Source organism: Astyanax mexicanus, unplaced genomic scaffold, assembly GCF_023375975.1.
Source record: "Astyanax mexicanus isolate ESR-SI-001 unplaced genomic scaffold, AstMex3_surface scaffold_35, whole genome shotgun sequence".
Lineage (NCBI taxonomy): Eukaryota > Metazoa > Chordata > Actinopteri > Characiformes > Acestrorhamphidae > Astyanax > Astyanax mexicanus.
The window spans coordinates 2,941,500-2,953,695 of record NW_026040045.1 but is presented as its reverse complement, the minus strand read 5'-3'; positions in this window follow the sequence as shown (position 1 = coordinate 2,953,695).

The window sequence follows — 12,196 nt, the reverse complement described above, 5'->3', positions numbered from 1 at the left end:
GCTAACACACCAAGAAAATGTTTGTTATTGGACACTTTGTCCATGACTGCGGTCAACTCCAAAGTGTTCATTAGTAAAAAAATACACCAAAACTTGTCTTCGGTTAGACACTTCAATGATACTGTCAAAAACAGCGTACACAAACAAATTTATTGTGTGTGGAAGGGGTTGTCTGAAACGAGCCTCCAGTCTTATATTGCCTGATTTGACCAAAGATACATGTTGACCACATTCTTCATCAGGTGTGAGGTTAAATGCGTACAGAGTGTAGCCCTGTAGAAATTCCTCCCTGTCAAAAGGCAATGCTTGGTTCTTCAGATGCCTTCCAGATGCTAAAGCCATCTGATAAAACTCTCGAACAGCGGAACCAGTGTGAAAATTGGGTTGATGTGGTTTAGCCGGGTATTGTTGACCGTCCACATAGACAGCAAGAAATTCCAAGTCATAATGTTTAAAAGCAAATGGATTTCTGGTGTACGAGCCAGTAAAAGCGTCATTATCCACCATCGTTATAATCATAGACTTTGGCAGCGTACCTCCGTGTTCCTCCAGGTATAGAGAAATTTTTTATACATACTCTGTCAATTGGGTATTTTGCTGTTGTTGACAACAACGCCTGTGCATGACCCAGTCTTACAGGCAGTGATACTGTCACCTTTTTCACAAATAAAGATGCTGTGAGTATGTTAATTTTGTATGCTACCGCATCATTACGCATTAGACAGAAATCGTCTTTACTACGAGTCATACGAACTTTTATATCAACACCGTTGAGCATCAATTTCTGCTGAAAAAATATATCGCTATGAATGGGGGCCAATAATTCAACTACATTGCTAGCGTTTGTGTACGTAGCCCTCTTTCTCAATCCACTATTGTTCCTTGCAGGGTTTGTCTCATCCATATGTCCAGCCGTATCCTGGTAAAAGAGCCCCGCAGAAAAAACAGTTTCCAAGGTATCTAGACCATAGTTGGCCAAGCACTCTATGATACTACAGTATGGATAGGTACTTGAACTCTGTGATATAAGTCTGTCACCGAGAGACACATCGACCTGTGAAAATATGGTGGCCCACGGATAGTTTATCAAACCCACAGCAGCACCGTCATCAATGTTGCTTTCGTCTGGATTTGTGATTTTAAGACGTAGATACAACAAAGTGTTATTCAGATCCGTATAATCTTCACCATGTCCGGCTATGAAAAACTCCAAAGGGCCTGTGTCAGATATCGCCGAAACCGGTGGAATTTCCACATAAGTGTTTTTTTCAATAGCAGTTTGTGTCAATGGTACAGTGAACAAGTCTAGCTCCGACTTAACACACTCCTCAGACATGCGATGCAGCAGTGCCATGATCAGAAAATAGTGTTAGCTGCTTTTTTACAGGACGGCCTCCTCGTCTGTTTCCCCTTTCTCTTCTTTTTTGAAACTATATATTTTTTGGGGGCACGCTTGGTTTTCTTAGCAGATGGACCACGCCTCCTACCAGGGGGACGTTTCACAGATTTTCGAGCCATCACTAACATGCCTGAACCATCTTGGTTGTTCCCCATGGCATGGGACAGACCATTGCTCACAATATCACTGACAATATGTTTAGCAGCAGTTTTTAGATGCGGTTTGGCTATACTAATCCCCTTCTTAAAAAACGGAATAGCCATTCTGAATAAATTTCTAAAAACCCCACCAAATCCAGCCCCATACATTGCAGGGCTCCCGGCATACCCCGGCATGCCCCCGCCGGCTTGATTTTGGTAGTAAGATACATAGCGCTCAGGATCCATGGCGTGTATGTTAAAAGATTCCATTTAAAATACTATTGCTTGTTTTACAGGCCTAAAGTGTAGTTTCACAACCACTTTACCGTAGGAAAAATCAATATGCTGGTTCGGATCAGTTTTAACCTCAATAGCTATATCATTAATGTGTGTCTTAGTTGTTGACACATAGTGTGGCTTGTTGTATCTAATAGTGACAATGTCGTGATGGTTCCCTGTTATATGTACACATCTTAACAGGGGTACAAAACAGTCTCCAACTGACTGGTAATCAATGATGTCTGTGTAAACAAACAATGAGTAGAAACCCCCATAGATGTCTGCAACGCCACATTCTAGAATCACCCCTGGTTTAAAACCTAAGATGATAGCAAGTTTCCCATAAAATGTCACCCCCACAGCGGCTTGTGTCTTAATAAAAACCCTGTGTCTTATTTGGTCATAACCAAGAGCTGTTGATAGTTCGACTAAGTGTGTATTAATCTCACCAATCAGGGTCGGTATGTTGTTATAATACCCGGTAGGCAGCGTTATTTGGTTGTTTTTTCCAGATTTTTTATCAAACACGACAAACGTAGCATCTGCATCACCAAAGGTGGTCCATGTTCGTGGGTATTGAATCTCTATAATACCTACTTCCCAGTCACCTTTTAAATCTAACGGCTTGCTTAGTTTGGTTCTATAGTTAGAAATTTGATTATTAGGGTACACAGATGTTGACGAATTACACGGCAACGTGACACAAAAACCACTCTCACCCATATTGTTGTTTTGTGCGAATGAACAGTTTCACAAAGCGCACAGATTTTAAGGCGTTTGTATGTCCACGACATCATTTTCAGGAATCCAACTGTTGAATTTTGAAGGCCAACCTAACCATTTTACTAAAACTAATTTTTTACCCTGTTTCTTTTTATCTAAAATCTATTCAACTTTAAATGTTTTATCTTTAGGCAAGTGTATTTTTTGCAGCTCTTCTTCATAAAAACACCCTTGTATAATATCACCATCATAATCTTTTAACCTATAAACTGGTGGTTGTCTATGGATGCACTCTGATATGGTAAAAAATTCATGTGTGTAATTTTCCTCGTATCCCTTTGTAAACGGACCCCTGACTTTAGAAATCCGCACAACATCACCAAGCCTATACCTAAAGACAGGTTTCTGTTCTAGTTTGTTTTTCACACCATACAATGTTTTAAAAACCGTAGATTCATTTTCTTTGGTTACATCGCCAGGTTTCATTTTGATACTCATCAAGTCTTGTAAAACATTGACGTACCTTTTTGAATTCGTTGCTGTTAGATAGCGCCACATCCAACTTTTTAGAGTTCTATTAAAGCGCTCTATGACGCTTGCTTTTAGCTCGCTACCCGTGGCAAAATGTGTAATTCTATGTTTTGAAATAATATTTTGAATATGTTTGTTGAAAAACTCTTTACCCCTGTCAGTCTGCAACTTTTTAGGAATTCTACCTTCCGTTAGAATGGATGCAAAAGCATTAGCAACCTCCAAACCTGATTTATTTTTTAACAAACGGACCCATGCATATTTAATTAATACGTCTATACATGTCAACATAAATTTGTATCCATCATTCTCCTTAGAATACGCGCTCATATCAACAAGATCAGCTTGGAATTGTGAGTCAATACCGTACACTATTACTCGGTTTCTTTTGTAATTGTGACGTATGGGTTTGTGAAGTGTGCATGCATCCTCGCCTGCTAACCAGTCTGAAACCTCTTGATCAGATAAACGCATACCAGTATCCTCGAAAACACATCGTTTCAAACGATTTTTACCGCCTAATGAGCCAGCGCTAGAAGGCGTGTAATAAGCCTTTTTCAGAAGATCCGACATGTTGATAGACGGTGTTTGCTGAAAAGAATGACCCTGGAAATGTTTGACACGCTATTTTATTCACAACTCACTGTGCATCAATGTAATCCAGAAATTGTACACATACATCAACATTTCTTTCAAGCAAATATTCAACAAGTGTTTCAACCCCTTTACAAACATTAATCGGTTTCTTTGTTAAAAGTTGCATCACACAAATATCTAGTATGTATGTACACAAACATAGTACATGACCGACTCGCACTGTCTTAGGCATAAGGGACAGAATCTTACCGATTGTCACATGGAATGGCTCATTATTTTCTATACATATTTGTATCAAATTGTACCAGTCATCTGATACTGATTTCACAATACCCATCTGTTTCTTAAAATTTTGCAAACGTTTAGCATTAACAACATGTGCACTACTGAAATGTGTTAAATCAACATCGCTGTCCTCAATACATTTATACAACAAATTTGTCATTTCAAACTTTACGCGATATTTCAGCACAATGTCTGACAGACGTTGAACCCCGCAAACATTACCCATTCTGTCTTAATCAGTGATTGGACCAGATTTCCAACAGTCAACAGCATCAGAAACAAACTGATCGGATATGTGATCACGTAGACTTTCCCTCATTTCCTGCAGTTTTTCCACAATATACGGCTCATTCTGTAGTTCACAGACAAGGGTTTCAGCACATCCTTGAATTTTTAGAAAAGGTAGCTGTATCCCAAAACACTTCAAAAGTCCTGCTATGGCATGTTTCAACTCAGGCGTGAACAATAAACGTGTTATATCATTGTAGTACTTTTCGAAAAAGAAGATGTCCGGCTCAAACAAACTGCCGAAGCTGACTGGGGTGATCCACTTCACATCCAAGACACGTTTCCTTGAGTTTGTTGTGTATAATGTGCTGTAGAATCACTACGACAGCAGACTTTATAAGCTTTAAACCCGTGGCGCATACTTGACCATCCACGTCGTCCGGTTTTGTAGGTACAGTTTTGACTTCAGGAGCTTCAACCAATGTTTCGTCATCTTCAATGCCGGCTGGCAATGTCTGGTATCTAGACTCCACTGGCAGCTCTGGCGAATAATAGTTTGGTGGTAGGTATGTCAAATTCATACCCCCAAAATCCTCACAAAGCCGATCCAACCAGCTGTTGTCCGATATTGTTGTAAATGGCATCGACCGCTCGTCGTCGTAGACCATTGCATCGTCTGTGTTAACATCATGACCAGTGATGGTCCTAGTGCTGTCCACAGACCTCGTGTCACACATCGGCGTCTCTTCGTGGTTGTAGACCGCGATGCCACCGTCAGTTTTGGCAGTGTCTGCTGGAGAAAACTTCTTATACATTTCACCTTGAGTGTTAAGGGCTGTCTTGTCACCAAATACCCGAAGTGTAGAATGATTTCCTTTGAACAGGTTTTCAGAAGAAGGTGGTTGTTCTGTATGCACCTCCCCACAAACGTCATAGGCCTGAGAATTGTAGAGGTTAATTTTAACACTCTTATACTGTTTTTGAGAGTCGCTAGTAAACGCTTGGTTGTAGATTCTCTTTCTTGGCGCAAAACACATAAAGTTATCAGAGCTATGTGCTCTAAAGGCTGGAGTGAATGTAGAAGACATGATTTATTTTCTGTAGTTAAAACACACTTAACTTGGTAAAGAAAATGCTTAAATACTACATATACTGATGTCACCGCCCCCCAAACAAGAACCCCACCCACTGTCACACCAACGCGCTGTAACAAGCCAGGTGTTCTTAGGAGTGGGTGAATGTGGACGGGGGTCGTCTGGTGAGGGGGGTTGCTGGTGGGGTAATAAACATGTCAGCCTGTCAATCAGACATGTCCCAAGCCTTGTCAGTCAGCATGCCATAAAGTAAACCATAAATCAAAAGATCATAAATCAAGCCATCAATCAGGGCTCATAAATCAAATTGTGACAAGTGTATGGTAAGTACTACCAGTGTACCCTTAAGAAATGTATTTTAAAGTGTGCTTTAGTGCAACTTAGGAAGTATACTTAAAATCATGTATTTCCTCATGTAATAAAACATGTCTTTAAAAAAGTATAATTAATTATTATGTCAGCTAAAGTGTATTATTTGAAAAAAATATTTTGTAGACATGCACTTTGAACTCTTGTCACATACTGAATCACATTTAACCAAAAGTGTTTTACATATCAATTTAATTTAAGTATATTATTTAAAAAAGTATATTTTATAAAAAAAAATACCTTTCACGGTATGCTTTGGTACAATTTGGAAAATAAATGTCCTGTGTTGTTTTTGTCATGAATTAAGTAAACTTACTTAATGTATATTTAAATGTGAAACCATTCTTAGGTTATTACTTTAAATATAAAAAAAATGGAAAGATTTGCATTTTATATTATACTTTAATCCAATTTTAAAAAATGAATGAACTTTATTCACATTTTGAAGCAAATTGTCATCAAGTGTCACATAAAATCACATTAGTTAAGTTCTCCTCACATTCAGGTAATGAAATGTACATTACTGTAATGTAATATCGGTGTATTAGTAAAAACATTCTTACATTCATCTTCACATATATACAAAAAAAGTAAGTGTTTTGTAGTACTGTATGTTGCAGTTTTACACTTCCAACTTTAAAAATAAACAGAAAGAAAATTAAATTAAATTAACAAATGTGATAATACATCTTCACAGGGCATATTTATGCTTTATTTAGTTACCAATATATTATTTACACTATTTGGAAATAAAGCAGCAAATTTGTGTTTAAATATGCAGCTTTCCAATTAGAGGACGTGTAAAGATAAGCTAAACTGTTTTCACATTTAACATGTTTATACATTTTTGCAATATTACTTATGTGTACATTTCATATGTTTGAGATGGATGGATGGATGGAGAGTTCTTACCTTCATGAAGCAACTCCTCAAACAACTTGAATGTCCTCTTCTATAAAGTTTTTATATTTCACTTTTTTTAATTTACTGTCTAAACAAAATCGAACAGAATATTAATCTGTTTATTATATGGGCAAAAAATCATCAGTATTTATATTTACTGTACATGGCAGGTATGTCTTGTATTGTCTTTTTTTCCAGTATCATAAAAACATGTGCCTCTGGCTGTGGATTGTACAGGACAGGAGAAACTGCAGTTTTGGCGCTTCTGGTTGAACGCTTCGCGCTCGCAGTTTTAATTTAATTAGAGCGCATCCTCGGCCTGGGTGAGACAGAGCAGCTGAAGGCTGCGGGGAGCTGCGCTGGATATGCTGGGCTCTTATCAGTAGGATGCTGTGGCTGAGTAAGTGTTGGTAAACGGCTTTTGAAAACGTTATCTGATGCTGGACTAGTAAATAAGTAGCACAGAGTTCAGAAGATGTTATCTTAATGCAAATGCCGATAAAAGACCACATGTTTAACGTTAAGCTAGGAATGTGATTGTTTTTTAACTAGCTAGCTTACTAAACACTGTCAACATTAGTTAGCTAGCTGACCACTGCGAACGTTTGTTTGCTAACTAACTAGCTAGTAAGATAACCTAGATAGCAAGCTATCAGAGCAGTGCAAAGCTTCCTTAGTTTAAATTCTCAGTGTCTTTTTGTTTTAAGTAGTATGTAATGAATATAGCAGTTCCAAGGTGCAATACATTATTTAAAAGAACTGTTTATGTACAACAATGGTAAGATAAATGATGTATATTTTTTATGTGTATATATTGTATAGTCCAAAACAAGATATATATTTATACATTTCCTGAAAACAGTATACCTTGGTAAAATTATACACATTTCTCCAATAGTGACACGTATCTTACATTATTTGGACTAATAAAAACATTGTAATATTGTAATTTTATTATATATGTAATAATACACGGAAATAAAATCTTTTTGAATATAAAGAATAAATGCAGAACATCAAAAGGAAAGGAAAGGTTAGTCACATGTTAAGGTTTATTTGTAATTACTAGTTAAAAAGTATTATTGTTTACACGTGCACAGATTTGCTGAAGTAGTGCAAAAAGTTTGAAGAATTTCCAAAAGGGTCACAAGATTATCTGAATGGGACGTAACCTGAGCTTTGATACTGTTTAGGTGGCTGTCTAAATGTGTCTGTTGATTGCCATGAGCAGTAAGTGGATCAGTACTTACAGCCAAGTGTTAAAGTAAATTATACTGTGTGCTCTGCTTAGACATCAGGCACCCATTTCTTTTATTTTTTTGTTGTAAGCTCACTTTTTCTGAGCTCTATTGATTCTTCCCTTTAGCTTTAGCACCTGAACGCAAGTCTTCACATACATACGAGCCTAAATGAAAGGTATTTTTGCACCCTTTTGATTTTGCCTCATACAGTTGTTAACAAATTGTTGAGAATTAAATGCACCTTGGACCTTTGAAGTCTGTTTTATGTTTACAGGTTACATTTAGAACTCAGACATCACATTCACAATCAAACATCACACCTACTGCACTTCGTGATAACCCAAAGAAAACAGCAAAGGTTGACTACAATTTTGACTACAGAGTCATTCATTTAATATAGAGACCTCCTATTTATTCCACTACAACTAAATTATGAACAAGAAGATTATGTAATTTTAAAAGTACCTTTTAATTAAAAGTTGATATAAAGAAATCAGTATTTATTTTAGAACTGTATTTTTTCAGGTGCTCGAATTTGTGAACTCAAGACCTGAACCGAATGCCTTACAGAAGGAATCGGCTACAAGAAAGGTATTTCTCACACAATTTTCTGATTCAAAGACATAATAAAGTCTGACATAATTTATTATTATAATATTATGTTTGTTTTTATATTATGCTAAATTGTATTTATATACTCCCACCTATGATGCAATCCTGGACAATTTAAAGTAAGTGGTGTGGTTTATTATTCTTATTTTTGCAGCTTATATCTACATTAACGTAGCTTTGGCTTTTTTTTAACTGTTTTATAAAAAATGTAATATAAATATATATTATAAATAAATAGTATAATACTGTGTTAACCATCTTTTAAAAACTTGTTATCCTGGCATTTATCAAATTATACTGCAAACATTTTCATTACTCTAGGTTTATGGCATCTTGTTGCTTCCTGTGTAGTTCTCTGGGATTTTCCCAAAGTTATGATTATTACCTTCATCAGGTTACTTGTTGGTCATCAGTGCTTCCTAATTACATCACCTTTTTGCTCAGGCCTATATTGCGGTTCCCCTACATTATAGATCAGCTGTGTTAGAAAACATGACGTAAATTTTCATTGTTATGCGGATGACACGCAGCTCTTCATATGAGCCTCAATTGATTCTCAATGACAGAGTGAGAATTAATAAAATCGAGGATTGTGTAAAAGATGTAAAATCATGGATGTCGCACAACTTCCTCCTATTAAATAGTGATAAAACAGAAGTACTCCTACTAGGCCCCAAAGCTGCTAGAAGTAAATCATCAGACTCAATGCTAAATCTGTCCGACTTCTCCATCCCACCTGGTTCAGCAGTTATTATAGATTCAGATCTAGCATTCGATAAACACATATCTAATGTTACTAGAAAAAGCTTTTCTACTCTACATAATATTGCCAAGCTAAGAAATGCCCTATTCCTGCATGACACAGAAAAATTAGTACATGCCTTCATTACCTCAAGGCTAGATTATTGTAATGTGCTACTGTCAGGATGTTCCTGCAGTAACTTTAATAAACTTCAGCTAGTTCAAAATGCTGCAGCCAGGGTCCTTACTAAAACTAGAAAATTTGAGCGTATTAGTCCAGTACTATCAGCACTGCACTGGCTTCCAGTCAAATTCCGCATAGACTTTAAAATTCTCCTATTAACATAAAAAGCCCAACACGAGCTCCCTCCTGAGTATTTGCAAGACCTCCTATTATGAACCCCTGCGATTACTTAGACCTCGGGGTGCTGGTTAGGGTTGGGCGGTATGACGGTATTTCGTTATACCACGGTATTGTAAAATGGTGACGGTATATTAACCACGTGACGTGACGTGCCAGGACATTTAAGACATTCTGCGCATCCACAATGAAAGAGCAGTGGGAGGGGTAAAAAGTTGGAGCTCTCTCTCTGGTTATGGGGTAGGGATTCTCACTGAGGAGATCATACAGCAAAAACTCCAGCGCTGTAAAAATATGTAATTCCGTGGACCATGAGGTGCTCTGCGCGCTGCAGCACGTTGTCGCAATCTGACCCCCGGAGAACACCGGCTCCCCTTTACCAGCAGAAACGGCACAACACGCTGTTATACTGCTGTAGTGGAAACAGCGCTTAGAAATAAATTAACAAACACGAAAATTAGATTGTCTGCCCGAACCCGAGCCTGAACGCAGCTTTACTGACCCAATGCCTGAATTTGGGCCGGCGACAATTCTCACCGCTTTCCTGGCGCCCTGTCGGTTCGGCTGAACAAAATGGTCTGTGGCGTGACATGGAACTATGTTTAATGGAACAAATCACACTGGGATTTTTGTGCTGATCAAAAGGTTACACCTCATCCGCTCGTTTAAAGCTCCACAGGTGGATTAATGTCAGCATATATATTGTGTGCATTTTCCTACAGGACACACTATTCAAACATGCAGATGAGCTCTCCGCACCTGATTAAAAGTTCACACAGTGTCTGTCTGTCTTAAAATATGTTGATACAGCTATTAAATGATTAAATAAACATTCATTGAAAAGATCAGTGAGACGTTCTGTATGCTACATAACAAAGAAGGCAGCAACAAGCTAGAAGCTTACAAAACCATTAAATAAAAACAGAAACATAGATACAAAATAGGAAAATATCCAACTAAGCTAAGCTCAAAATGCAAAAAGAAATATAATCTAACGAAATCTAAAAGAGCGAAATGAAATAGTGTACACACGGGTACAAAAATAAAGAATAATTATTTTATTTTATTTTATTTTTTTGTATCCCCCCCCCCCCCCTTCCCCCCTGTAATACCTTATACTGCCAAATAATCTTAGGACGGTATGTCGGTATGAAAAACTTCAATACCGCCCAACCCTAGGGCTGGTTTCTTAGTAGTTATGTAGTAGTGATGCAGATCCAGGGGTTCAGGGACACAGGGATTTGTGGGTAAACTGAGATGCTGGTGCTGTTGTTCTCCCACTGCACACGGTCACTCAGGTTTGTGGAGTGGGTGGATGACGGTGTTTCAGGGAGCCTTTGTGTCTTTTGGCTCTCTCCCTTTAGTTAGGCTGTTTTATTTAGATCTGCCGGAGTCATTAGCCACACTCTGATAATGTTTTATACTCTCTTTTTTGCATAAATCCAGTTAAAACTAATTCCATCTCTCTGCCTTCATCCGAGTTACTGACTGTCTACCTGTCTTACCTGATACCGATGGATGTTGGACCCCCAGGCTCTCATGTCCTCTGTCCGGCCAGACTGATGGAAGTTCTGAAGTCAGCTCTTTTCCATCACCCACCACAGATCAGCTCTTCATCATCCATCTTACTCTCCACTACTGATTACATCCAAGCTTACATGTACTCTAACTGCTTCCATTAGTGGCACTGCTATACTCTCTCCTGTGTGGATGTATAAAGACTTTTTAAAATTAATTTAAAAGCCGTTTGACCAGTGGTAGGATGCCCCCCGCCCTTAAATGCGAGTCTTGGTCCTCCCAAGGTTTCTTCCTCCTCCTGCAGCTCTGAGGGAGTTTTTCCTTGCCTCCGCACTCACGTGAACACGAACAAAGCCCGTTCCGCAATGGTGGAAAAGAACTATTTGTGGTAAATGCTGTGCCCTGACATTTTCCGTGGGGTTCTGTATTCAACATGTAAATCAAGTAACATTTAAAACTCACATTGTGATTTAACACTGACAAGTTTGCAATGTATATTTTTATATTTTTATCCTATACATAATGCAAAATATGATTACCTGTTTACCTTTTTAATTTGGTGTGGTAGATTGCTCACACCCTTGCAAAGGCAAATATGTTACAACATAGTTTATTACTACGTTTATTGTAACATAAAAATGTTTGTTGTGTTAAAGAGTCTGATAGATGCTGAAAGTGAATAGAGTTTTGTGGAGCCTCTGAAAAAGAGATCTGTGCTCATTGAGGAGATAGTGTCAGCACCTAAAGGTATGTAACATGTCAGAGTACATATTATTTGTTTTTCAACAAAAAATAATTTATTTGACATCCTGCAAATGATTTAATCATGTTCTTGTTTTTCTTACTGAAGGAGGTTGTGTCAGCAATAAAGGTTCCTCTTCTCTCACCGGCACCCTCATGCTCTAAATCATGCAGTGATCTTCAGCCTGCTTCATCAGCCCCAGTTGAAATAGTAGGGTCAGAGGCAGTGTGCATTGAAAATATGTTATAGTTTGAGAAAACATTTTTGCACCCTGGTATGTGTCGAAGTAAGCAGAGCACAAGCTAAAGCATCACACGGCCTCTTATAAGGCTCTTTGTACCTTTGGGGAAAAAAAGAAATACTGATAACACATTTAAATAAACAAACAGTTATATATATTAAAGGTTTATTTATCCAAATATAAAATCTCATA